Raw genomic sequence first — 25,565 nt, forward strand, 5'->3', positions numbered from 1 at the left:
GATAGGAGGAGCCACAAGGATTTTATCAACCCTCTTGGCAACAACCTCCTCCAACTTACTATGAGAAAGAGCCATTCCAAGGTGCATACCAAGACAATGGATATGGTGGACCCCCTTGTAGTTACCAATAAGCCCCACCTATGCCTATGAACCCCCTCCTCAACATAGCTTTGAACCACCATACCCACAAGCCCCTTTCCACCATTCACCTCCATATGACCCTAACCCTTATCCACCACACCAACCACCATATGAACCATATGAACCATACCCAGAACCACCACCTCAATATACACCATCTTCATACCCTTATCAAGAAGAACCACCTCCGTATTATGAGCCTTTTGATGCACCGCTATTTGGGGGTGCATCCTATGCTGAATTTAGGGGATTTTATCATCCTTTTCCCACATTTACCCACTAAAATAGCATGGTTTCATGATTGTCTCCTAATTTGTGCTTAAGTGTGAAAACATGCTTTTTAGACCCTTAATTGCCAATTTTGATTCACCTTTGATTCCACTAGATGCCTTGATGTGTGTATTAGTGATTTCAAGTTGAAAAAGGCTAGGAATGGATCAAAGGAATGGAGAGAAAAGCATGTAAAATGGAGAAATCATGGAAAAGCAAGGATTTGGGATGAGATTAACGACGCGCACGCGCATCAGACGCGCACGTGTGGATTGTGAGGTCGCATGGCGACGCGTACGCGTACATGATGCGTACGCGTGGATGGAAAATTGTCAAGCGATGCGTATGCATGATGTACACATACACATCGATGCTTGCACGTGACCCACTGTTCACACCCTGGGTCGAGCTATTCGACCTGGGATGATTGGCGACAAAGCGACCGACCTCTTCAGGTCAGGCTACCCGACCTCTTCTCAAAGAGGTCGGCCAAATCGACAGGAAAGCCCAATAAAGGGCCCAAATAGAGGAACACGACCCAAATCCACAGGCAGTCCAAACCTACAGAGATAAGGGCGGTTCCCATGAAGATAAGCTGACCTCACCCAAAGATAAGATAAGATAAGATAAGATAACTAACTTATCTTATCTAAAAAGGTCACTCCACACCATTATAAATACACTGGAGTACCCAGGTATAACTCATACTATGATTCTACAAAAAACCTGTTTAATATCCATGCTAACTTAAGCATCGGAGTCTCTTGCAGGTACCCCCACCCTCCGGTGACCAAGGATCAGAGGTGCAGTCAGTCCAACAAGTCGGACACAACAGCTCCGGCCGTAACCAGCCAGCCGGACACATCATCTCCGACCAATACAGAAGATCTCATCCGAGATTGACCTACAGTTTCAGGTAACCCTCGGAACATTGACGCTGTTGCCGGGGAACCTGGAAGTCATCCCATCACCATAGCGGACGACCATGACAATGACCACAACTCAGATCTAGAGGATAGAATGCCACACAAAAATACAGATGCCACACCAAAGGATACTCCAGAATCTAACGGAGACAAAAACTCATCACATCCGGGAGTAATAGAAGCACTTCAAGATCGCCTAAAGCAACTCGAAAAAGAAAGCCAGTACCAGCAAGAAGTTGGCAAGGATCTACAAAGAGAGGTAAGGCGACGTCGAGAATTAGAAGATAAACTCCTACAACTTGAAGCCGATCTCAAAGCAAAGGCTACCCGGACCACCCCTGAGGACAACTCTCGCAAGGATCAAGATCCATTTACTAGGGAAATCATGAAGACTAAAATCCCTAAAGACTTCAAACTTCCGGATATGACTTTGTATGATGGCACCACAGATCCCAACCATCATCTCAGCAACTTCAGAAGCAGAATGTACCTCACCGATGCTCCAGATGCCGTCCGTTGCAAAGCTTTTCCAACGACTCTCACAAAGACAGCAATCAGATGGTTCGACAACCTACCTCCGAAGTCCATCTCAAACTTCGACGACCTGGCCAAAAAGATCCTGGCCAGATTCTTCATCCAAAAAGACAAGGCTAAGCACGCTCCCAGTTTACTGGGTATCAAGCAAGGAGATCGGGAAAGTCTTTGCAACTACATGGAAAGATTCAACAAAACATGCCTAGACATACAAAGCTTGCCAACAGAGGCTGCCGTTATGGGCCTCATCAACGGCCTGTGAGAGGGACCTTTTAGCTAATCTATATCAAAGAAATACCCCACATCTCTAGACGAGGTGCAAGAGTGGGCAGAGAAGTACATCAACATGGAAGAAAATTCCCGACTTGGAGAAGCCTCAAAATCCGGTTTCACCTACCGAGATAAAGAATCCAAGAAGAAGGAATATCGAACGGGCGAAAAAATAAAAAAGTATCATAATTACACCCCTCTTCGGGTGTCCCTTGTGGATATTTACAAAGAAGTCTATAACATAGAAAGATACCCCCAGCTCGACCACTCAAAGACAAAAGAGGAGAAGGAAATCGGAACGAATACTGTGAATATCATCGGGTCTGAGGGCATTCCACCAATGAATGCTTTGACTTAAAAAACATCATAGAAAAATTAGTAAGAGAAGGAAAACTAAATCGGTATATGGCCACCCGAGATGATGAACAAAGGAAAAGACGAAGAGATGAAGATGTCGGACGAGCTGAGCGATCACCTCGTACGCCAGAAAGACATGTCTATATGATACATGGAGGATTCGCAGGAGGTGGAATCTCCAAATCATCCCGCAAAAGATACCTCAAAGAAGTATATCATGTCGAAGGAAAGGAGGAAGCACCCGACATCCCTGCGATCACGTTCACCAAAGAAGACGCATCTGGTATCGTCTCAGGACACGACGATCCCATGGTCATCACCATCATACTAGCAAATGCCAATCTCCACCGCACATTAATAGACCAAGGGAGTTCTGTCGACATCTTATTCAAAACAGCCTTCGACAAGCTCGGCTTAGAAGAAAAGGAGCTTAGAGCATACCCAAACAGCCTGTTCGGACTGGGAGATACCCCAGTACAACCACTGGGATACATGTCACTACATACAACCTTCGGAAAAGGGAACCAATCCAGAACACTCAAGATAGACTACATTGTGGTCGACGTGAGTTCAGCCCATAATGCCCTAATAGGTCGGACAACACTAAATCAACTCGGCGCAATAGTCTCGACTCCACATCTATGCATGAAATTCCCAACCACAGAGGGGATAGCCATAATAAAAGCAGATCAAAAGATGGCTGACGAGAGGATTTTTACCAGTAAAGAGATTCATAGAAACAGTTGCGTTGTAGATATAGTCTATAAACCGACAAAAATCCCTTCATACAAACGTTTTGGGTGTCACAAGTAACAAACCCCTTTAGAAATTGTTAACCGAGTATTCAAGCCTCGGGTCATCTTCTCAAGGAACTGCGAGGAAGTATGTTCTTACTATTGGCTATAAAGGTTGTAATCGGGGTTTAGAAGATGAGAATCAAGTAATTTAAATGACAAGTAAAGTAAATGGCAATTAAAATAAATAAATACTATAAAGCAGACTTTTGGCAAGGTAAGAGAAGTTGGAGGTCCAACGTAGTTATCTCTCTCAACTATAACGAAAGTTGAATCTAAACTCCACTTGATCAACTTGTACTAGGGCAAGGGAAAGTCAAGGGACTAATTAAATTGACCTTTGAATCCTATTTATTTCCTAAGAAAAGGTTGGGATTACTCAAGTTCAGCTCAATTAGCAAGATAACGATTATCAATTATGTTGAGTTTAATAACTGTTGAGTTACTAAATTCTTAACGAGAACCAAAAAGGGGAAAAAGTATAATTGCTGGAATAATAAAAATATCCTTAGATGGGAAGCAATGGTAACTTAAATCAAAGAGAACAATCATGAACTGAAAATACCTCAATTATCATTAATTCAAATAACAGTCTGTAACATGGAAGAATTCTTAAATCAAATTATAATAATCAATTCAAATGTTGGAATAAATAAATAGAAGTAAAACTAAAAGGACATTAAACCTGGGATCCAGAGTTACCCTTAAAACAAGAAGAAATCCTAAATCCTAAAAGAGAGAGAGAAGATCTCCCTCTCAACTAAATCTAAATCATTGAAAACTAAAAATATGCGAGCTCCCTTTGAATGGGTGCATTCCCACACTTTATAACCTCTGGTCTATGCTGTCTGTACTTGGATTTGGGCCAGAAAGGGATTCAGAATTCGCTGGGGGCGTATTCTGTAAATTCTGATACGTGGCCCCTGTCACGCGTCCGCGTGGGTCACGCGGTCGCGTCATTTAGAGCTTTTCCTTGCCACGCGGTCGCGTCAGTCATGCGACCGCGTCATATGCTTTCTGCTTAAGACGCGCGGTCGCGTCAGTCATGCGGCCGCGTCGCTGCTGATTCGCGCTTGGCACGCGATCGCGTCGTCCATGCGATCGCGTGAATACCAGTTTCCTTAAAAGCTCCGTTTTGCTTTGTCCTTCCATTTTAGTATGTTTCCTTTTCCATCCTTTAAGTCATTCTGCCTTAGAAAATCTGAAACTACTCAACACACTAATCACGGCATCGAATGGAAATAAAGGTAATTAAATTAATTAATTTTAAAGCTTAGGAAACATGTTTTTCACAATATGACATAATAAGGAAGGGAAAGTGAAACCATACAATTAATGTGAATAAGTAGGTGAAAGATTGTATAAATCACTCAAATTAAGCACAAAAGAACTCATGTAATATGGGTTTATCAACCTCTCCACACTTAAACACTAGCATGTCCTCATGCTAAATCCAAGGTAAATAATTAAGGTTAAAGTGATGGAATGTCATGCAATGCAACCTAATTTAAATGTAACTACCTAAATGAATGATGCATCATGCAACTCTAATTTATTCACTCATATATAAAGCTTACATGTAGTCAAGTTAATTCACATTCTCAAGGAGTCATGTATATATATAGCCAACCCTTAAATAGTAAAGCATTTTAGCAAATGAGATGGGAAAGAAAACTTTGTACAAACTTGCAAAACAATTAGTAAATTTAAGCACAGATATATGTTGATGAGTTATTGAACCCTCACTGGATTTTGTGTTTACTCTCTAGTCACTCAGTGTTTCTTGGGTTTATTCACTCTATTTTTCTTTTTATTCTTAATTTCTATAGCTTTGTTTTTCATCTAACCAATCAACAATTATAGAATATAGTCATACCAAAAAGTCATGAGGTCTTTATTGAGGTTGTAATGGGGTCAAGGTAAGGGTAAGGATTTTATGTATAGGGTCAAGTGAGCTAATAAGTGAATCCTTAATTAGACTAAGATCTCACCTGACATACATATTTAGTAAAACAAAATCTCTTTACCTATTTTCCCATATTATCCCACTTATTGTTACATGCTCATGTTTCACTCTTTATTTTTATCCTATGTGCATTGTTTTTATTTTGCATTGGGGAATTTCTTTTGTATCCCCTTTTATTCAAATGCTGAAAAAAATAACTTTTTTTTAATGCACATGGTAATTGAATCACTTAGATTTTCTCATGAGCATGCTTCCCAAATTTTATTTTATTTCTTTTAACTTCTCTTACCTTTTTGTTTCTATCATCCATGTTCCCAAAAGGTTTCCCACATTTAACTCTATTCATGATTTTCTATCTTAAGCTAACCAAGGATTCACTTGGAATTTTCTTTTATTTTTCTGCTTAAGGCTAGTAATTTGACTAAATAGAATAAAGGGGTTTTAAAAGGCTCAAGGGGGCTAACAAGGGTGATGTAAAAGGTAGGCTAATTTGGTGTGAGTGAGCTAAAATCAAATGATGGCCTCAATCATTCTGTTGGTATGTATCTATTCTACAATTGGACATATAGATTAAAGCAAAGGAAAGAACATCAGAATAAAAAGAAATGTAACACACAGAAATGAAATTATGGTTTGAATGCAACCATACAATTTAAGCTCAAGACTCACAGGCTGTGTGTTCTCTAACTCAAGCATCATATATCATTTATATATTGTATGCAGGTTTAGTTAAAAATTCCCATTATTCTCATAAAAAAATTATTTACGGTAGCTTTTAAAGTTTTAATGTTCCTCCTTGATGAAATGTTGTCAGCTTAACTACATCATGTAATGCTATATACAAGTTTTGTGGATTTAAATCTGATATGTTCAATTTCCTAGCTTACTTCCTTTTTATATTTTTCAATTTTAAACTATACTATCTTATGCTAAAATGGGAAAACTATACTAATTAATCCACTAATAAATCAGAATTGCGAACTAAACTAAATAACTAAAATAAACTAAATGGCTAAAATATGAACTAAAGATGCAAAATGTAGAAAATAGAGTAAAAATACATAAAAGCAATGTATAAGTACTCAGAAAATAACAGTAAAAGAAAAAGAGAAAAATACAGAAAAATATCCAAAATAAAAGAAAAAGTATGTAGTGGTTCACCAAAATAAACGCCAGAGATGGCAACCTCCCCAACACTTAAAAGGAAGCATCGTCTCCGATGCTCAATCAAGCCGGGTGTGAAGGAGTGTCATCACTGGGAGGGATGGTAGCTGGAGTCTCAGTGGTGGTGGTGGGCTGAGGGTCTGGCTGCTGTAAAGGAGGTGCTGACTGGATCGGGATCTCAAGATCTGCAGCCTCAATCTGATGTGGGACCGCTGCCTGTGGTGCGGCTGGTGCTGCCTCCTAGGGATGGGTCTCTGCCTCGGACGTATCCGCCTCCTCCTCAGATGCCTCGGATGGTGTGTCGGGCTCGGAGGGAATGTCGCCGGATCGTATCATCAGCTTTAGGTGCTCATAGCGCCGCTTGTTGCGACGCTCCATCTGGTCAAGTCGTCGGAACAAGCGGTGCACCAGATGATAGACGGGCTCTGTGGCAGGTGGAGGTGCAGTGGTGGTAGCAGGGGTAGGTGGTGTAGCAGTGGAGGAAGAGGGTCCAGCAGACTTGGGGCTGACTCATCAGTAGCAGTGAATGGTGCTGGTCTGTGGCCCAGGGCTAAGAAGTTCTGGCTGTGCGGAATGATCTTCCTGTAATCCGCCGCTGGTGGTCTCTCATCGGTATCCTCCCATGGCACGTCAGCTCGATGGCCAAGCTGTGTAACTAGATATGGAAAGGGGAGGGTGCCTCGGACATGGATCCTGGCCATATAATGCCGAATGAAACGTGGCAGATAAAGGTCCTTACCCTCCAGCACACACCAAAGGAGGGTGATCATAGCAGCCGGGATCTCCGTCTCGTGAGTACTCGACATCACATAATTACTCAAGATCTGATGCCATAACAGAGCCTCATCATTTAAGTACGCTCTCTTGATCCCTCTAGGCATGGTAGTGTCCTGACCCATCTCCCAAGGAACTGTCGGGTCGAGAGCTATCCGTGCCTTTACGGCATCCCAATCAAACTTCATCTGGCGCATGTCCTCCTCAGCCTTTGAATAACCATCAGGCTGATCGGACTTGGCTGGGAGCCGGAGAATGTCCTCTAAGGCCTCCTCAGTGACCAGAATTTGTTTTCCTCTCAGGTTCACTGCATCTAGGGTAGTGAGATAGTAGTTGCAGTAGAATTCCCGTACCCAAGATGAATTGACCTCTGTCAGTGTTCTCTCCAGAAAGAACCAGCCCCTTTGCTTAATTTGCTCAGTGGTGTACTGCTGGAGGGCTTCTGGAATCTTCAGAGTTCATTCCAGGTATAGATTTCTGGAGTTTGCAAAAGTCGGGTACTTCAGCTCACAGTACCGGTTTGCAAATTTTATAGGATCAGTTGCAGGGAGCAGCTGGTCAGCTTTTTCCTGCTGTGTGAAGTTCTTCTCCCGCCATGAAGAATCATGCATTAAAGCAATGATGGACTGGGAGGAATCTCCTCTCTTCCGCTTGCCAGTAGCTTTGCCTTTGCCTTTCCTCTGTGAGGCAGACATCCTGAAAAATAGAAAACCAGGATATGATAAAAATAGTAAAGCAAATAGGCAATTGAACAAAGAAAACTCAAAGCGGAAAAGGAGAAATAAAATAAGGAAAATGAGTATAAGAAATATGATGAATGTATGTTAATTGGAAAAAAATAATCAATATGCCATGGTTAGAAAGTTAGAGGAAAGTGAAAATAATCAGAAAAGAGAGCAAAAGGGTTAGTATGGGTAGAATTTGAAAAAGAAGTTAGGAAATTAAAGTTAGTGAGTTAGGAAAGTGCGGGTTAAAGTAAGTGGCATAGAGAAGAAAAAATCCATATAACAAGGATTCATAGGTAAGAATAGAAGTACTCATAATCAAACAAGGAAAACAGGGTGATGCTGATTCGAATAGAAATAAAGAAAGCAAAAATTGGAATCAGTGAATCACAAATGCAGTTTATGAACCAGGAAATTAAAGAGGAGAAGAATGTCTGCCATAGCATTCATGAAATGGTTTGGGTAAAGCAGAGTAAAACAGAGTTCAGAAATGCCAAACCAAAACATGAATGAAAACAATTTTTTTTTTTTAAATTTGGGCAGCATTCCGGCTAAAATTGGATTATCCCGGAAAATAAACAGCAATCATAGCAGTGCATATGGATTAAAAACATGCTGCAGTTACTAGCAATGAATAGAAATAGGAAAATTTAGAGTAACAAGCAGCAATTGCAAGAAATCACAACATATGAACGAGGTCACAGGAATAGCAAAATTGCAGTTATGATAAAACAAAAACAGGAACAGTGCAAGTAAACAGACCCAGATCCACTAACCAGAGCCTAAGCTACCTAACAACCTAAAAATCCACCATAGCATGCATATCTATCTATCCTAATGATGAACAGAAACGGAAAAAATTATAGAAAAACGACGAACGGATAAAAGGGGGTTGCGTTTTGCGGAACCTGGTAGGCGGGAGGGGGAACGGAGAAGAAGGTGGCTGCGGCAGCGTCCGGCGCGGTGGCGGGGCACGGTGTCACGGTGGCAGCTGATGGGGTCAGTGGCGGCGAGGGTTTTGGGTTAGTGATAGAAGAAGGGGGGAGGGGGTGCGGTTGGGTGGCAGAGAGAGAGGGGGGGCGCGGTGGTCGCGGAGGCAGTGGTGGTTGGAGGGAAAGGGAGCAGAGAGGGAGAAGAGGGTTGGGGGTGGGGGGGCTCGCGACTGATAGGGTTCGCGGGCTGGGGGGTTATATTTTCGAATCCACGTGGTCGCGTGGTTGGGGTGAAAATGGAAGTGACGCGATCGCATGGAGTGCGCGATCGCATGAGAGGGGGGAAAAGAAGGGTGACGCGATCGCGTGGGTCGCGCGATCGCGTCGCTGGAATTTGTGCTAAACGCACGACTCCAGCGCCGTTTTAGCGTAACTCTCTGTCTCCTTTTGGGGTGATGTGCAATCCATGCGACGCGATCGCGTCGCTCACGCAGTCGCGTGGAATTGGTATTGTGCAAGTGACGCGATCGCATGGGGCATGCGATCACGTGGGCCAATTTGTGCGAAACGCACAGGGGCCGCACGATTCCAGCCTAACTTTCTGTTCGTTGGATCCTTACGCCGATATATATATATCGCGTCCGCGTGGGTCACGCGGTCGCGCGGGTGGTGTTTTCCGCGATATGACGCGATCGCATGGGGCATGCGATCGCGTCGTGCACCCTTTTTATATATATATATATATATATATATGCATGAAAAATGCAGAATGCAATGATTAACATGAATGCTATGCATGATTCCAGGTTTAATAAATTAAAATGAAAAAGGAAAAATGAAAGCAATTAAAAAAAATAAATTGAAAAAGAAGCGACCATACTATGGTGGGTTGTCTCCCACCTAGCACTTTTAGTTAAAGTCCTTAAGTTGGACATTGGAGGAGTATCCTATTTTGGTGGCTTATGTTTAAATTCGTCCAAAAATCTCCACCAATGCTTGGAATGCCAATAGCCTCCGGGGTCCCAAACTAAGCACGCAAACTTCCGAACAGCTTTAAATATATTGTTGGACTCCCGGGATGACAAATGTCAGAATAAACTCTAGGATTCCAAGTCTTGCTTTTAAATCCGCCTCCGTCTTGATCTACATGTCTCCATTTGGGAGGGTTAAAAAGTAGAATCTCACCTTGGTGACCAAACGTTTTCCGTGATCCATGTGATTGAGCATGATACCAATCCGTGTACTTCGAAGTAAAGCGTGGAACCTTATTGAACCTTGTGCACCAGCTCTGAGTACGAGCCATTTCCCTCTTACTCTTAAAGCCGTAGAGAGCTCTAAGCTGGCCATCTGTTTCAAGCAAACCATATTCAAGTGAATAAGTAAAGTTATAAGTTAAGGATTGTACCCACTTGAAGCTTGTATTAGGTGGTAATGGCCTTGGGATAGGTGTTTTTGGTGGTTCTGCAAGTTCCATTTCCTTGTGCTCTTCTGTGAATTCCTCCACTTCTTTGCAAAGATCTTCAATTGTATCTATGTCCTGGTCAAAGTCTTCTGTGTCTTCCTCATCACTTGAGTCATAGATTGGAGGTTGAGAGAAATCTACCTCTGCATCATCTTCATATTCACTTGGGGAAGATTCTTCTATCTCAGAAAATTCACTTGCGGATGCAAGTTCATCACCAAGAGAGCTAGACTTGTGAGCATTATCATCAAGGGAAATTGCTTCTTGGATTATTCCGTCTGATTCTTCATAAACGACTTGCCTTGGAGATTGTACAGTATCCTCCTTAGCATCAACTGTAGCATCCTGGACAGAGTTTTCCTCAATTCTGGATTCCCATGGAAGTTCAGCATCTCCTGGGTCTTCAACCAACTCTTCTTCTTGAACAAAGACAGCTTCTTCTAATTGTTCCAGTACAAATTCATGCTCTGTCTTGTCCACTGGAGTTTCTGGCACTTCCTTCATGCTCTGCTCTTCATTGGGTTGTCCACATGAAGTTGTGGTTGATCCTTGTATATTTGAGCGCCTAGAAGCCCATTGAATCATCGCTTGCTCCAGTTGTTTGATGGTTGTTTGAAATTTAGTTACTGTTTCTCTTAGAAGATCCTCTGCTTCTCGGGTTGCTGGACTTGGACATGCTACAAAGGAAAGTGGTGGTGATTGGGAGCGATTCGATTGGTATTGGGGTAAGGATGGATCATATGGTGGCGAATGGTGAAGAGAAGCTTGTGAGTGTGGTGGTTCGAGGTTATGTTGAAAGGGTGGTTTATATGTACGGGGTGGGGCTTGTTGGTAGTTACAAGGTTGTCCACCATGTCTTTCAGCTGGGTATGCATTGTATAATGGTCTTTGTCCAGGATATCTCGGAGGGTGTTGCTGCCAAAAGGGTTGATTAGATCCTCTTGGTTCCATCCATCCTTGATTGGTCTGACCTTGGTACACATTCCTGCTGTAACTTCTATTTCCTTTAACAACATTAGAACCAAACTCAAGGCGAGAGGGGTGAGAGTTCATAGTAGCAAATAAAGATAAAAAGGAAAAATAAAAATAAATGAACAAGCAAAAGAAAAAAATATTTACAATAACCAATAATAAGGCACACGTTAGCAGTTCCCCGGCAACGGCGCCATTTTGACGAGAGGATTTTTACCAGTAAAGAGATTCATAGAAACAGTTGCGTTGTAGATATAGTCTCTAAACCGACAAAAATCCCTTCGTACAAACGTTTTGGGTGTCACAAGTAACAAACCCCTTTAGAAATTGTTAACCGAGTATTCAAACCTCGGGTCGTCTTCTCAAGGAACTGCGAGGAAGTATGTTCTTACTATTGGCTATAAAGGTTGTAATCAGGGTTTAGAAGATGAGAATCAAGTAATTTAAATGACAAGTAAAGTAAATGGCAATTAAAATAAATAAATACTATAAAGCAGACTTTTGGCAAGGTAAGAGAAGTTGGAGGTCCAACGTAGTTATCTCTCTCAACTATAATGAAAGTTGAATCTAAACTCCACTTGATCAACCTATACTAGGGCAAGAGAAAGTCAAGGGACTAATTAAATTGACCTTTGAATCCTATTTATTTCCTAAGAAAAGGTTGGGATTACTCAAGTTCAGCTCAATTAGCAAGATAACGATTATCAATTATGTTGAGTTTAATAACTATTGAGTTACTAAATTCTTAACCAGAACCAAAAAGGGGAAAAAGTATAATTGCTGGAATAATAAAAATATCCTTAGATGGGAAGCAATGGTAACTTAAATCAAAGAGAACAATCATGAACTGAAAATACCTCAATTATCATTAATTCAAATAACAGTCTGTAACATGGAAGAATTCTTAAATCAAATTATAATAATCAATTCAAATGTTGGAATAAATAAATAGAAGTAAAACTAAAAGGACATTAAACCTGGGATCCAGAGTTACTCTTAAAACAAGAAGAAATCCTAAATCCTAAAAGAGAGAGAGAAGATCTCCCTCTCAACTAAATCTAAATCATTGAAAACTAAAAATATGCGAGCTCCCTTTGAATGGGTGCATTCCCACACTTTATAACCTCTGATCTATGCTGTCCGTACTTGGATCTGGGCCAAAAAGGGCTTCAGAATTCGCTGGGGGCGCATTCTATAAATTCTGATACGTGGCCCCTGTCACGCGTCCGCGTGGGTCACGCGGTCGTGTCATTTGGAGCTTTCCTTGCCACGCGGTCGCGTCAGTCATGCGACCGTGTCATATGCGTTCTGCTTAAGGCGCGCGGTCGCGTCAGTCATGCGGCCGCGTCGCTGCTGATTCGTGCTTGGCACGCGATCGCGTCGTCCATGCGATCGCGTGAATACCAGTTTCCTTAAAAGCTCCGTTTTGCTTTCTCCTTCCATTTTAGTATGTTTCCTTTTCCATCCTTTAAGTCATTCTGCCTTAGAAAATCTGAAACTACTCAACACACTAATCACGGTATCGAATGGAAATAAAGGTAATTAAATTAATTAATTTTAAAGCTTAGGAAACATGTTTTTCACAATATGACATAATAAGGAAGGAAAAGTGAAACCATACAATTAATGTGAATAAGTAGGTGAAAGATTGTATAAATCACTCAAATTAAGCACAAAAGAACTCATGAAATATGGGTTTATCAATGGCACGCCGCTGTTATAACGAAAGTCTAAACCTCAGAGGCAGAGGAGAAGAATTCCATACAATTGAGCTTGGTAGAGTTCAGAGACGAGAAGAACTCCGTCCACAGCCCGAAGGTGAAATAGAGAAAGTTCAGATCGGAGACACCTCGGACAAAACGACTAATATTGGCACGATCTTGAAAGGAGATGCAAAGGAATTACTAGTATAGTTCTTGCGAGATAATGTCGATCTCTTTGCATGGAAAGCTGCAGACATGCCAGGCATAGACCCCAAGCTAATGTGTCACAAGTTGGCGGTCTATCCTGGATCTCGGCCGGTACAGCAAATACGAAGAAAACTTGGGCCAGAGCGATCCCAAGCTGTGGAAGAACAGGTACAAGCACTATTGGAGGCAGGATTCATAAGAGAAGTCAAGTACCCACTATGGCTAGCTAACGTCATCATGGTGAAAAAATCAAATGGGAAGTGGCGAATGTGCACCGACTACGCCGACCTCAACAAAGGCTGCCCAAAAGATCCTTACCCACTCCCAAATATCGACGTTCTGGTAGATGCTTCCTCCGGATATAGATACCTCTCGTTTATGGATGCATATTCCGGATACAACTAAATCCCCATGTATCCACCAGATCAAGAAAAGACCTCGTTTTTGACGCTAAAAGCAAATTACTGTTACATGGTGATGCCTTTCGGTCTCAAGAATGTGGGAGCTACTTATCAAAGGCTAATGAATAAAGTCTTCTCAGATCACATCGGAAAAATCATGGAACTCTATGTGGACGACATGTTGATAAAGACACAAAGCAAAGAGACATTATTGTCCGACCTGGCTCAGGTGTTCGACACTATAAGGAAGCACGACATGCGACTCAATCCCGCAAAATGCACCTTTGCAGTAGAAGCGGGCAAATTCTTAGGTTTCATGCTCACACAAAGAGGAATTGAAGCGAATCCAGACAAATGCCAGGCCATATGCAATATGAAGAGCCCAACTTGTGTCAGAGAGGTACAACAACTCAACGGGAGATTGGCAGCCTTATCCAGATTCTTAGCGGGATTGATGAGAGAACTTTTGCGTGGTCTAGAAATTTACGGATAAATCCTCGTTGCAAGTATAGTCTCTAAACCAACAAAAGTCCTTTCATACAAACGTTTTGGTTGTCACAAGTAACAAACCCCTTTAAAATTGATAACCGAGTATTTAAACCTCGGGTCGTCTTCTCAAGGAATTGCAGGGAGGTATGTTCTTATTATTGGTTATGAGTTTGTAAATTGGGGTTTAGGAAGTAAGGTGGGAATATGTTATATGACAAATAAAATAAAATAATAATAATAAAATAAACTCTTGGCAAAGTATGAAGAACTGAAAATCCTATCCTAGTTATCCTTATCAATTGTGATGAGAATTGGATTCTTCCCCCACCTTATTAACCTCTAACTATGAAGGTAAGTTAAGTGGACAAATTAATTCGAATCCTCAAGTCCCAGTCTTTCCTTGGGAGAAGTTAGAGTTATTGGATCTCGAAGTAATTCTTGAAGAATTTCAATTTTCAATCAACAATGAGTTTGATAACTCAAGAGTTACCAATGACTCAACCAAAGCCAAAAGAGAAAAATCTAAATTATTTATATAATAAAAAGGAGCAATCATAAGTCTGAAATACCTCAAAATATATTAAATAAAATATGCAGATCTTAACATGAAAAGTTCATAAGCCAATTGGGCAACATATCTAATACAAGCATTGAAGCATCTGAAAGTAAAAAGAGGAATATAAAGTAAAAGGAATATTAAACCTGGGATTGAGAGTCACTCCTAAAACTAAGAGAAATCCTAAATCCTAATCCTAAGAGAGAGGAGAGAACCTCTCTCTCTAAAAACTACATCTACTCCTAAAATTATGAATTTGAGAGCCCTCCCTTTGAATGGATTCATTCCCCCACTTTATAGCCTCTAATCTGTGTTTTCTGGGCCGCAAACTGGGTCAAAAACAGTCTAGAATTCGCTGGTTTCGAATTTTGCCACGCTGGTTTTTCGTCACTGCGACGCAGCCGCATGGATCACGAGGTCGCGTCGCCTAGCGTCAGGGCAACTATAGCATATTATATATCATCTCGAAGCCCCGGACGTTAGCTTTCCAACGCAACTGGAACCGCGTCGTTTGGACCTCTGTAGCTAAAGTTATAGCCGTTTGAGTGCGAAGAGGTCAGGCTGGACAGCTTAGCAACTTCTTCATCTTCTTGTATTCCTTCCACTTTTGCATGCTTCCTTTCCATCCTCCAAGTCATTCCTGCCCTATAATATCTGAAAATACTTAACACACATATCAAGGCATCTAATGGTGATAAGAGAGGATTAATAATAAGCAAATATAAGATCAAAGAAGCATGTTTTCAATCAAAGCACATAATTAGGAAGGCAAATGTAAAACCGTGCAAATAGTATGAATAAGTGGGTAAAGAGTAGATAAAAACCACTCAATTGAGCACAAGATAAACCATGAAATAGTGGTTTATCAACCTCCCCACACTTAAACATTAGCATGTCCTCATGCTAAGCTCAAGAGAAACTATAAAGATGAAGAGGAATGGTAGAATGTATGAAATGCAACCTATCTATATGAATGCAACTACATGCAAAATGTTTCTACCTACTTGGTTAAAAGTAAACAAATCTTTTAAGAACAAATACTAATTCAAATCATGAAAATGAAGTACAAATAGACTTGTAGAAGAAAATAGCTCATGAAAGCCGGGAACAAGGAATTGAGCATCGAACCCTCACTGGTAGTGTATACACTCTAATCACTCAAGTGTTTAAGGTTCGATTCTCTCAATTCTCTACTATCCTTGCTTTCTAAGGCTTTCTCTTCATCTAACAATCAACACAAATTTAATGCACAGATACACATATCAAGAGGTCTTTTAAGGGTTGTAATGGGGTTAGGGTCAAGGTAGGATTGTATTTGGCCAAGTGGACTAAAATTTGAATCCTTAATTAACTTAAACTTTTCCCACCTAACTTAAACAATCCATGTAATCATAATACAACATCTAACCATCCATTAACCATATTTTTCACATATTCATGCATTCTAATTTCAAGTACAACTCATATGCATTGCTTTCACCACTTGCTTTGGGGCATTTTGTCCCCTTTTTGCTTAATTGCTTTTTTTCTTTTCTTTTTCTCCTTTATTTTTCTTTTTTTTTCTCAATGCATATGATTAAAGTATTGAATGCGTGAACATATTCTCAACATTTTTTTCACATTTTCAGAAAATTCTAACATACTCAATTCTCAAACCAAATGTTTCCAAACCCACTTTTCCCCACACTTAATTCATGAGCACTCTCACTAGTCTAAGCTAACCAAGGATTCAAATTAAGGACATTATTATTTTCCACTTAGAGTTAATGATGTGCTAAAGTAAAGAACAAAGGGGTATAATAGGCTCAAATTGGTTTGCAAGGGATAATGAAGGATTAAGGCCATATGGGTATGTAAGCTCAGTGAAACAAAGGCCTCAATCATATAGGTGCATGCATACATCAAACCATGGAAATATAGAATTAAGCAAGACAAAGATCACAATTTTAGAGAGAAAAAACACACATCAAAAATAAAATATTGGTTGAAAAATGCAACCAATTCAAATAGGCTCAAAATCTCACAGATTTTGTGTGTTCGAGCTCTAAACCATGTTCCAGTATAATATTTCTTCAAACAAGTGTAACATTAAATTTTATTCAAATTAGTGAAATTTTCTAAAAGGTTTCTTGAAAAAGAAAATATTACTTTAACCAAGTGGTAAAATATGCAAAAAAATCAAACAAATATGCAATTAAATATGCAAATGCAACAACTAACAAGAAAAATAAACCATTGGTGTTTGAGATAGGAAGGTACTAACCCAAGGAGATCGGTATCGACCTCCCCACACTTAAAGATTGCACCGTCCTCGGTGCATACTGAGATTTGCAAGTGGACGAGGGTTGTGGTTCCTCAGCTGGGGCTCTTTTTGTTCCTTTCCTTGTCGGTAGTTTGGGAGTAGCTTTCTCTTTACCCTTCTTGGTGGCCATCCTAAAAAGGGAAAAGGAAAGTGACTTATAAAGCTAAGGGTTAGAGCAAGGAAGAGAGTGGAAAAGGTGGTAATCAATGCACAATAAAGAAGAATGACGTTAACACATGCTCATGAGTACATGTGAAAAGTCATCAATGGAAAATAGCTAGTGCATATGATAACAATTGAATGCAAGGTGTTTATTGGCATGCAGGCAAAGGCATGAGTAGCATAGATCAAGCATTCAATGTTCAAGTTAGATTATCAAGTCTTTCAAACTAGCAACATGTTTGTAATGACAATTATACTGAATGAATATGATATGATAAAAAGGGTTTTGTGAAAAGCAGGCATTCAAAGTACTAGGATAAAAGATACTGAAAAGCAATGCACAATGCCATACAGGCGTTTTCACAAACACATAGCATGCATGGTAAATAATCTAATGAAAATAATAAATTGAACATGCAAGCAACCCTTTAAAAATAAAAATATATATATAATTGTCAAATAATTCCTCTAATAATCCACAAGTAAAATATAGAAATAATGACCCAAAGAAATTTCTAACACCAATGAAAATAATGCAATGAATGAAAGTATGCAAATAAATTAAAATAAAATAAAAAGAAAAATAAGAAGAATGAGAAGGGAAAGAAGATAAGAAAGGAAGAAGAAAGAAATAGGAAAAGATAAGAAAAATAAGGATTAGAGAAGAAAAGATAAGAAAATTGGCTGATCTGGATATTCTGTGCGCCGCTTGTGACGCGGACGCGTGAGTGGCGCGGTCGCGTGGTGCGTAATAAGGTCAGGTGACGTGGACATGTGGGTCATGCGATCGCGTGGCCTGTTTTGTGCGATTAGCGCGAGTGCAGCCTCGCAGTCGCGCAACTCTCTGTTCGAAACTCTTTTTGCCAAAATTCTGGGTGATGCGATCGTGTGGGGCATGCGATCGCGTGAATGGCCATCTTTTAAAAATGACGCGGATGCGTGGGGCACGCATTCGCGTGGTGAGGCTTGGGCTTCTAGCACGATTCCAGCCCAACTCCAGCTCAACTTTCTGCCATACACCCATTTACGTCGATTTCGCAGAGCCACGCGTTTGCGTGGGTGACGCGGACGCGTAGGGAAGCTATTTTTTAAATGACGCGGCCGCGTCAGCGACGCGGTCGCGTGGATCAATTTGTGCCGTTAGCGCACCTCCAGCCCTGCTCCTGTGTAACTCTCTGTTCAATTTCTTTTCCTCCTAACGCACTGGTGACGCGGGCGCGTCAGTGACGCTGCCGCGTCACGTGCGTGCTTTTTTTTTTAATATGAAAAAAATATGCAGAATGCAGTGTTAATATGAATGTGATGCAAAACTCCAGGTTCAATATAATAAAATAAAATAAAACTCAAAAACAAATAAAACTAAATAAAAATGAAAAAGGAACGATTATACCATGGTGGGTTGTCTCCCACCTAGCACTTTTAGTTATTGTCCTTAAGTTAGACATTTGGGGAATCCTTTGTTACGGTGGCTTGTGCTTGAACTCATCTAGGAATCTCCACCAATGTTTATGATTCCAATGTCCTCCGGGATCCCAAACTAGGCGCAAAAAGCCTTCAAGTAAGTTAAAGCATGTGACAAGGCCCCAAGAGTGCTGATTTCTAGATTGGATTCCGGGGTCCCAGACCTTGCCTTTGCACCCATCTTCTTGTTGATCATCATCATTTTTCCACTTGGGTGGTGAACAGTCGAAATTCTCACTGAGACATCCAAACAGCTTCTTAGATCCATTCAGTTGAGCTTTATACCAACCCTTGCGTTTAAACTTAAAGCTTCCAACCATAATGAACCTTGCCTGACAATTCTTACCACTGGCCATCTTGCTCTTACTCTTAATGCCACAAAGAGCTCTAAGTTGACCATCCGTCTCCAGTAGCCCATATTCAAGTGGGATTAGAAAGCTATGGGATATGAATTTTACCCACTTGAATGTTGTGAAGGATGATGGCAACTTAGGGGGAGGGTTTCCAACAACTTTGGCAAGGTAATTTCAAGCTCCACTCCCTTGTGCTCTTCTTTGACATCTTCTACCTCTTGATCAACCTCTACAAAATCTTCAACCATGATCTGCCTTGGAGGTTGTGTGCTCTTCTCAACATCAATATCAAACACCGTGGAAGGAGGCTCTGTGACTGGACTTTCCAATGGAGGTACAACATCTCTTAAGTCTGCAACCACTTCTTCCTTTTTAATAATTGCTGCTTTGTCCAGTTGTTTAAGTATAAAATCGTACTCATCCTCGATATTTTTCTTTCCATGACAACTCCTTTCAACTATTCTTTCATCTTCAAGGGTCTCTCCTACCCTTACCCGTAGGGCCTCCTCTAGCTTTTTATGAAGTATGGATTTGCGAAGATGATTCCTTCTTTCCTGTTCCATATCAATAGCATAATTGGGATCATCTTGCTTTTGGATTGATGGGTGTGGGTGTTCTTCCATGGAGGGTGGTGATGGGATGAAAAGATCCTTATGTGGTTGAAAAGGAAGTGCACTAGAGCTTGAGGGTTGATTGTTGAAGGTATTTGGTGGTTTGATTTGGGCGACGAGAGCTTATATAGTAGAGTTTAGATTGGCAAGTGCTTTCTCCATGGAGGTTTGGGGTGGATCTATGTATGGTTCATTTGGTTCATAAGGTGGTTAGTACGGTGGATGTGGGTTACGGTCATATGGAGGTGAATGGTGGAAAGGGGCTTGTGAGTATGGTGGTCCAAATTCATGTTGAGGAAAGGGTTCATAGGCATATGGTGGTGGTTGTTGATAGTCCACTGGAGGTGGTTGTTGCCATGAGGGTTGATCAAATCCTTGTGGCTCCTCCCATCTTTGATTGTTCCAACCTTGATGCCTGTTCTCATTGTAATTTCTTCTTCCTGCAACATTATTGTAACCAGACTCATAGCCAAAGGGGTGAGAGTTCATAGTAGCAAAATAAAAATTAAAAATGAAAATAAAAATAAATTTGAATTTTTGAAATTTGAAATTTGAAATTTGATTTTTGAAATAAGATAAAATAAGATAAAAATTTTAAAAATAAAAATCTGAAATTTTTTTTTTCGAAAAAAATTAATTAAAAATATTTTTGAATTTAATGAGGAAAGAGAAAAATAATAAAATGACACCAAATTTCAAATTTTTAGATCAAAACGAAGAAAATAACTAAGAACAGCTTGAAGGTCAAGATGAACGTGAAGAACAACTTGAAATCAAGATGAACACTAAGAACAAATTTTTGAAAAATTTTTTTAATAACTAAATAAAAACAAATAACCTCTTAATTTATGGAAAAGCAAAAATAAAAACAAATAAACAAGCAAAAATAAAAAAAAAATATTTACAATAACCAATAATAAGGCACACGTTTGCAATTCCCCGGCAATGGCGCCATTTTGATGAGAGAACTTTTGCGTGGTCTAGAAATTTACGGATAAATCCTCGTTGCAAGTATAGTCTCTAAACCAACAAAAGTCCTTTCATACAAACGTTTTGGTTGTCACAAGTAACAAACCCCTTTAAAATTGATAACCGAGTATTTAAACCTCGGGTCGTCTTCTCAAGGAATTGTAGGGAGGTATGTTCTTATTATTGGTTATGAGTTTGTAAATTGGGGTTTAGGAAGTAAGGTGGGAATATGTTATATGACAAATAAAATAAAATAATAATAATAAAATAAACTCTTGGCAAAGTATGAAGAACTGGAAATCCTATCCTAGTTATCCTTATCAATTGTGATGAGAATTAGATTCTTCCCCCACTTTATTAACCTCTAACTATGAAGGTAAGTTAAGTGGACAAATTAATTCGAATCCTCAAGTCCCAGTCTTTCCTTGGGAGAAGTTAGAGTTATTGGATCTCGAAGTAATTCTTGAAGAATTTCAATTTTCAATCAACAATAAGTTTGATAACTCAAGTTACCAATGACTCAACCAAAGCCAAAAGAGAAAAATACAAATTATTTATATAATAAAAAGGAGCAATCATAAGTCTGAAATACCTCAAAATATATTAAATAAAATATGCAGATCTTAACATGAAAAGTTCATAAGCCAATTGGGCAACATATCTAATACAAGCATTGAAGCATCTAAAAGTAAAAAGAGGAATATAAAGTAAAAGGAATATTAAACCTGGGATTGAGAGTCACTCCTAAAACTAAGAGAAATCCTAAATCCTAATCCTAAGAAAGAGAAGAGAACCTCTCTCTCTAAAAACTACATCTACTCCTAAAATTATGAATTTGAGAGCCCTCCCTCTGAATGGATACATTCTCCCACTTTATAGCCTCTAATCTGTATTTTCTGGGCCACAAACTGGGTCAAAAACAGTCCAAAATTCTCTGGTTTCGAATTTTGCCACGCTGGTTTTTCGTCACTGCGACGCGGCCGCATGGATCATGCAGTCGCGTCGCCTAGCATCAGGGGAACTATAACATTTTATATATCAAATCGAAGCCCCAGACGTTAGCTTTCCAACGCAACTGGAATCGCGTCGTTTGTACCTCTGTAGCTAAAGTTATAGCTGTTTGAGTGCGAAGAGGTCAGGCTGGACAGCTTAGCAACTTCTTCATCTTCTTGTATTCCTTCCACTTTTGCATGCTTCCTTTCCATCCTCCAAGTCATTCCTGCCCTATAATATCTGAAAACACTTAACACACATATCAAGTCATCTAATGGTGATAAGAGAGGATTAATAATAAGCAAATATAAGATCAAAGAAGCATGTTTTCAATCAATGCACATAATTAGGAAGGCAAATGTAAAACCATGCAAATAGTATGAATAAGTGGGTAAAGAGTAGATAAAAACCACTCAATTGAGTACAAGATAAACCATGAAATAGTGGTTTATCAGGGATCAGCGATAAGATCTCTCCCCTTCTACGCCACTTTAAGGAAAGGAAAAAATTTTGAATGGACAAAGGAATGCGAGCAAGCCTTCCAGGATTTCAAAAACTTCCTAAAACAACCACCTATTCTAACTCGACCACGAAAGGAAGAACCACTCATATTGTATCTTGCGGTAGGAAGTCGGGCAGTAGCCTCAGCACTGGTTCGGGAGGACGACAAAGGGCAACAACCTGTATACTTCATTAGTAAAGCGCTGCAGGGGTCCGAGCTAAACTACCAAAAAATAGAAAAGTTTGCCTATACTCTCATACTGACATCTCGATGAATTCGCCCATACTTCCAGGCTCACACCATTAAGGTTCGAACCAACCAGCCCATAAAAGGGATATTGCAGAAAACAGATCTAGCAGGCAGAATTTTACAATGGGCAGTCGAATTATCCGAGTTCGACCTCCAATATGAAGCTCGGACAGCCATCAAATCACAGTACTTAGCCGACTTCATTGTAGAATTCACAGATACCCTGGAAACCCCCACAAAATGGAATCTCTACGTGGACAGTTCCTCAAATAAGACCGGAAGCGGCGCAGGTTTGATAATAGAAAGCAACCAAGGAACTCAAGTTGAGCTTTCCCTCAAATTTGGGTTATCCGCCTCGAATAACCAGGCGGAATATGAAGCGTTACTAGCTAGTTTGAAGCTAGCTAAGGAGGTTGGAGCTCAAGAACTCAACATCTTCAGCGATTCACAAGTAATCACCTCACAAATAACAGGGAGCTACCAAGCCAAAGATCCCACCATGAAAAAATATTTGGATAAAACCAAGGAACAGCTCAGACAACTCAAGGAATATAAGATCTGTCACATACCCGCGAACAAAATGGCCGAGCTGATGCACTCTCGAAACTAGCCAGCACCAAACTAGGGGGCAACAATAGAAGCCTCATCCAGGAAATGCTGCAGAATCCATCAATCTCGGAAGAGGAAAAAGTCCTAGCCATAACAAGTCAGGATCAAGGATGGATGACCCCCATAATTAATTACCTCAAAATAGAAACACTCCCCACAAATGAGAAGGAGGCAAAGAGGTTAAAACGGGAGGCTCAGTACTATACTATCATAAACAACACCCTATACAAGAGAGGGATCTCGCTACCGTTGTTAAAATGTGTGCCGACCTCCAACACAAGGGAAGTCTTAGAGGAAGTATACAGCGGCATTTGTGGTAATCATCTCGGAGCACAAGCTCTCACCAAAAAGGTACTTCGGGCGGGATTTTACTGGCCAACTCTACAAAAAGAAGCTACAGAGTTTGTAAAGACATGTTCCCCATGCCAGAAACATACCAACTTCCACATTGCCCTGCCAGAAGAACTCATCAGCGTAACTTCACCTTGGCCATTTGCAAAATGGGGACTCGACCTTCTCGGACCCTTTCCCCAGGGATTGGGACAAGTCAAATTTCTCATAGTTGGGATAGACTATTTCACAAAGTGGATTGAGGCAGAGCCCCTAGCCAACGCCACTGCTCAAAGAAGCCGAAAATTCCTATATAGGAACATTGTCACAAGGTTCGGGTTTCCACACTCCATCAACACGGACAATGGCACTTAATTCATAGATGCAGGTTTCAGGAAATTAGTAGCCGACTTGAACATAAAACACCAGTTCACCTCTGTTGAACATCCTCAAGCCAATGGACAGGCTGAAGCTGCCAACAAAGTCATATTGGCTGCGCTGAAACGGAGACTACAAGAAGCAAATGGAGCTTGGGCCGAAGAACTCCCACAAGTCCTATGGGCATATCGAACAACGCCACATTCTACCACAAACGAATCACCATTTCGATTAGCGTATGGAGTGGAGGCAATGATCCCAGTAGAGGTCGAGGAAGGGTCCCCTAGAGTGGTCCACTACAATGAACAAGCCAACTCTCAACTTCAAAAACAAGAGCTCGACCTACTTCCAGAAATCCAAGAAAGAGCTCGGATCAGAGAAGAAGAGCTAAAGCACCGAATGGCTTCGAGATATAATCAAAGGGTAGTGCCAAGAAGTTTCGCTGAGAATGATCTCATTCTAATCCAAAATGATATTGGAACAACTTGACCCGGAGAAGAAAAGCTGGGCAAACTGGAAAGGACCCTACCGAGTTGCAGAAGTACTTGGAAAGGGCTACTACAGACTGTCCGAACTCGACGGACGAGAGCTCTCCAGGTCATAGAACGCTTGCAACCTAAGAAGGTATTATAGCTAGAGAAGGTAACAGATCTCGGATGCACTCTTTTTCCTGAAAAAGTTTTTTAATGAGGCACCAAGTTGAGATCCAGAAAATTACCCGACTTAAAGGGATGAAAAACTCCCGCATGTATATATTTGCACTTGCCTTTGAATAAAATATATTTTTAGATATTCTACAAATTCTCAAGACGTATTAATCTGAAGTATTCATCGTCCGATTATAAAGCAACAGATCGGCAAAAAGTGAAAAACAGATTCACTACACGATCACGATGGAAGACCGATAAAGATGAAAATGCGATTCATCTAAAGGTCAACCAAACAAAGACAGAAACCACCTTCTACAAATCGGCAAAGATGAACACAGAATAATGTAAGAAGTTATCGAAAGTAATCCGAAAAAGAACCTGACGAGGTCTTATGGATTGCTAAATAATAACTTAAAGACGTGCCGACGTTGAGAAGTCGGACCAAGTCAACCCAAGTTATCAGCAAATCCCTGGAAAGAGGTCTGGCCAACCCTATAAAAGAGGAATTGCTATAACTTAGAAGAGATCGACCTAACGAAGTCGTCTCCTACAAACAAGTTATAAAAGTAATCCCTGAAAGAGACCTAACAAAGGTCCAAGAAAGAGGATTACGAAATAACTTAGAAGAGATCGACCTAATGAAGTTGGTCCCCTACAAACAAGTTATAAAAGTAATCCCTGAAAGAGACCTGACAAAGGTCCAAGAAAGAGGATTACAAAAATAACTTAGAAGAGATCAACATAAAGAAGTCGGTCTCCTACAACGAACAAGTTATAAAAGTAATCCCTGAAAGAGACCTGACAAAGGTCCAAAAAGAGGATTACAGAAATAACTTAGAAGAGGACAACATAAAGAGGTCGACCTCCCACAAACAAGTTATAAAAGTAGTCCCGAAAAGAGACCTAGCAAAGGTCCAAAACAAAGGACTACAAAAGTAACTGGAAAGAGGACCAACGCAAAAAAATCGGTTATGGATCGCTAGAAATACAAGCAAGAGCAAGAAAACCAAGAAACAAGTTGGAACCGCCCATCCACGACCTCAAAGGATCCAACCCACAAGCAATAAGTGCAAAGCAATCCAAAGAGGCCGAAGGCTCCGACATTTTCAAAAAGTGCTAAGATAAGCGCAAACAAGCAGGATATGAAATACAATATTATAAAGCTTCAGGGTCAGGCCCAAAAGCTTGAAAGCTACTTGTTGTTTTTCAAAGTAAAGTTGCCAAACTAGTAACTAAAAGGAATATCAATAGTCAGCAAAATATTCAAACTACAAAAAAGGAGTTTAAAAGCCCACAAGCCGGGCCGACTACACGAATATCCAAAGAGAAATCAGCAATGATCGGGAGCCTTCC

Source organism: Arachis hypogaea, chromosome 18, assembly GCF_003086295.3.
Source record: "Arachis hypogaea cultivar Tifrunner chromosome 18, arahy.Tifrunner.gnm2.J5K5, whole genome shotgun sequence".
Taxonomy (NCBI): domain Eukaryota; kingdom Viridiplantae; phylum Streptophyta; class Magnoliopsida; order Fabales; family Fabaceae; genus Arachis; species Arachis hypogaea.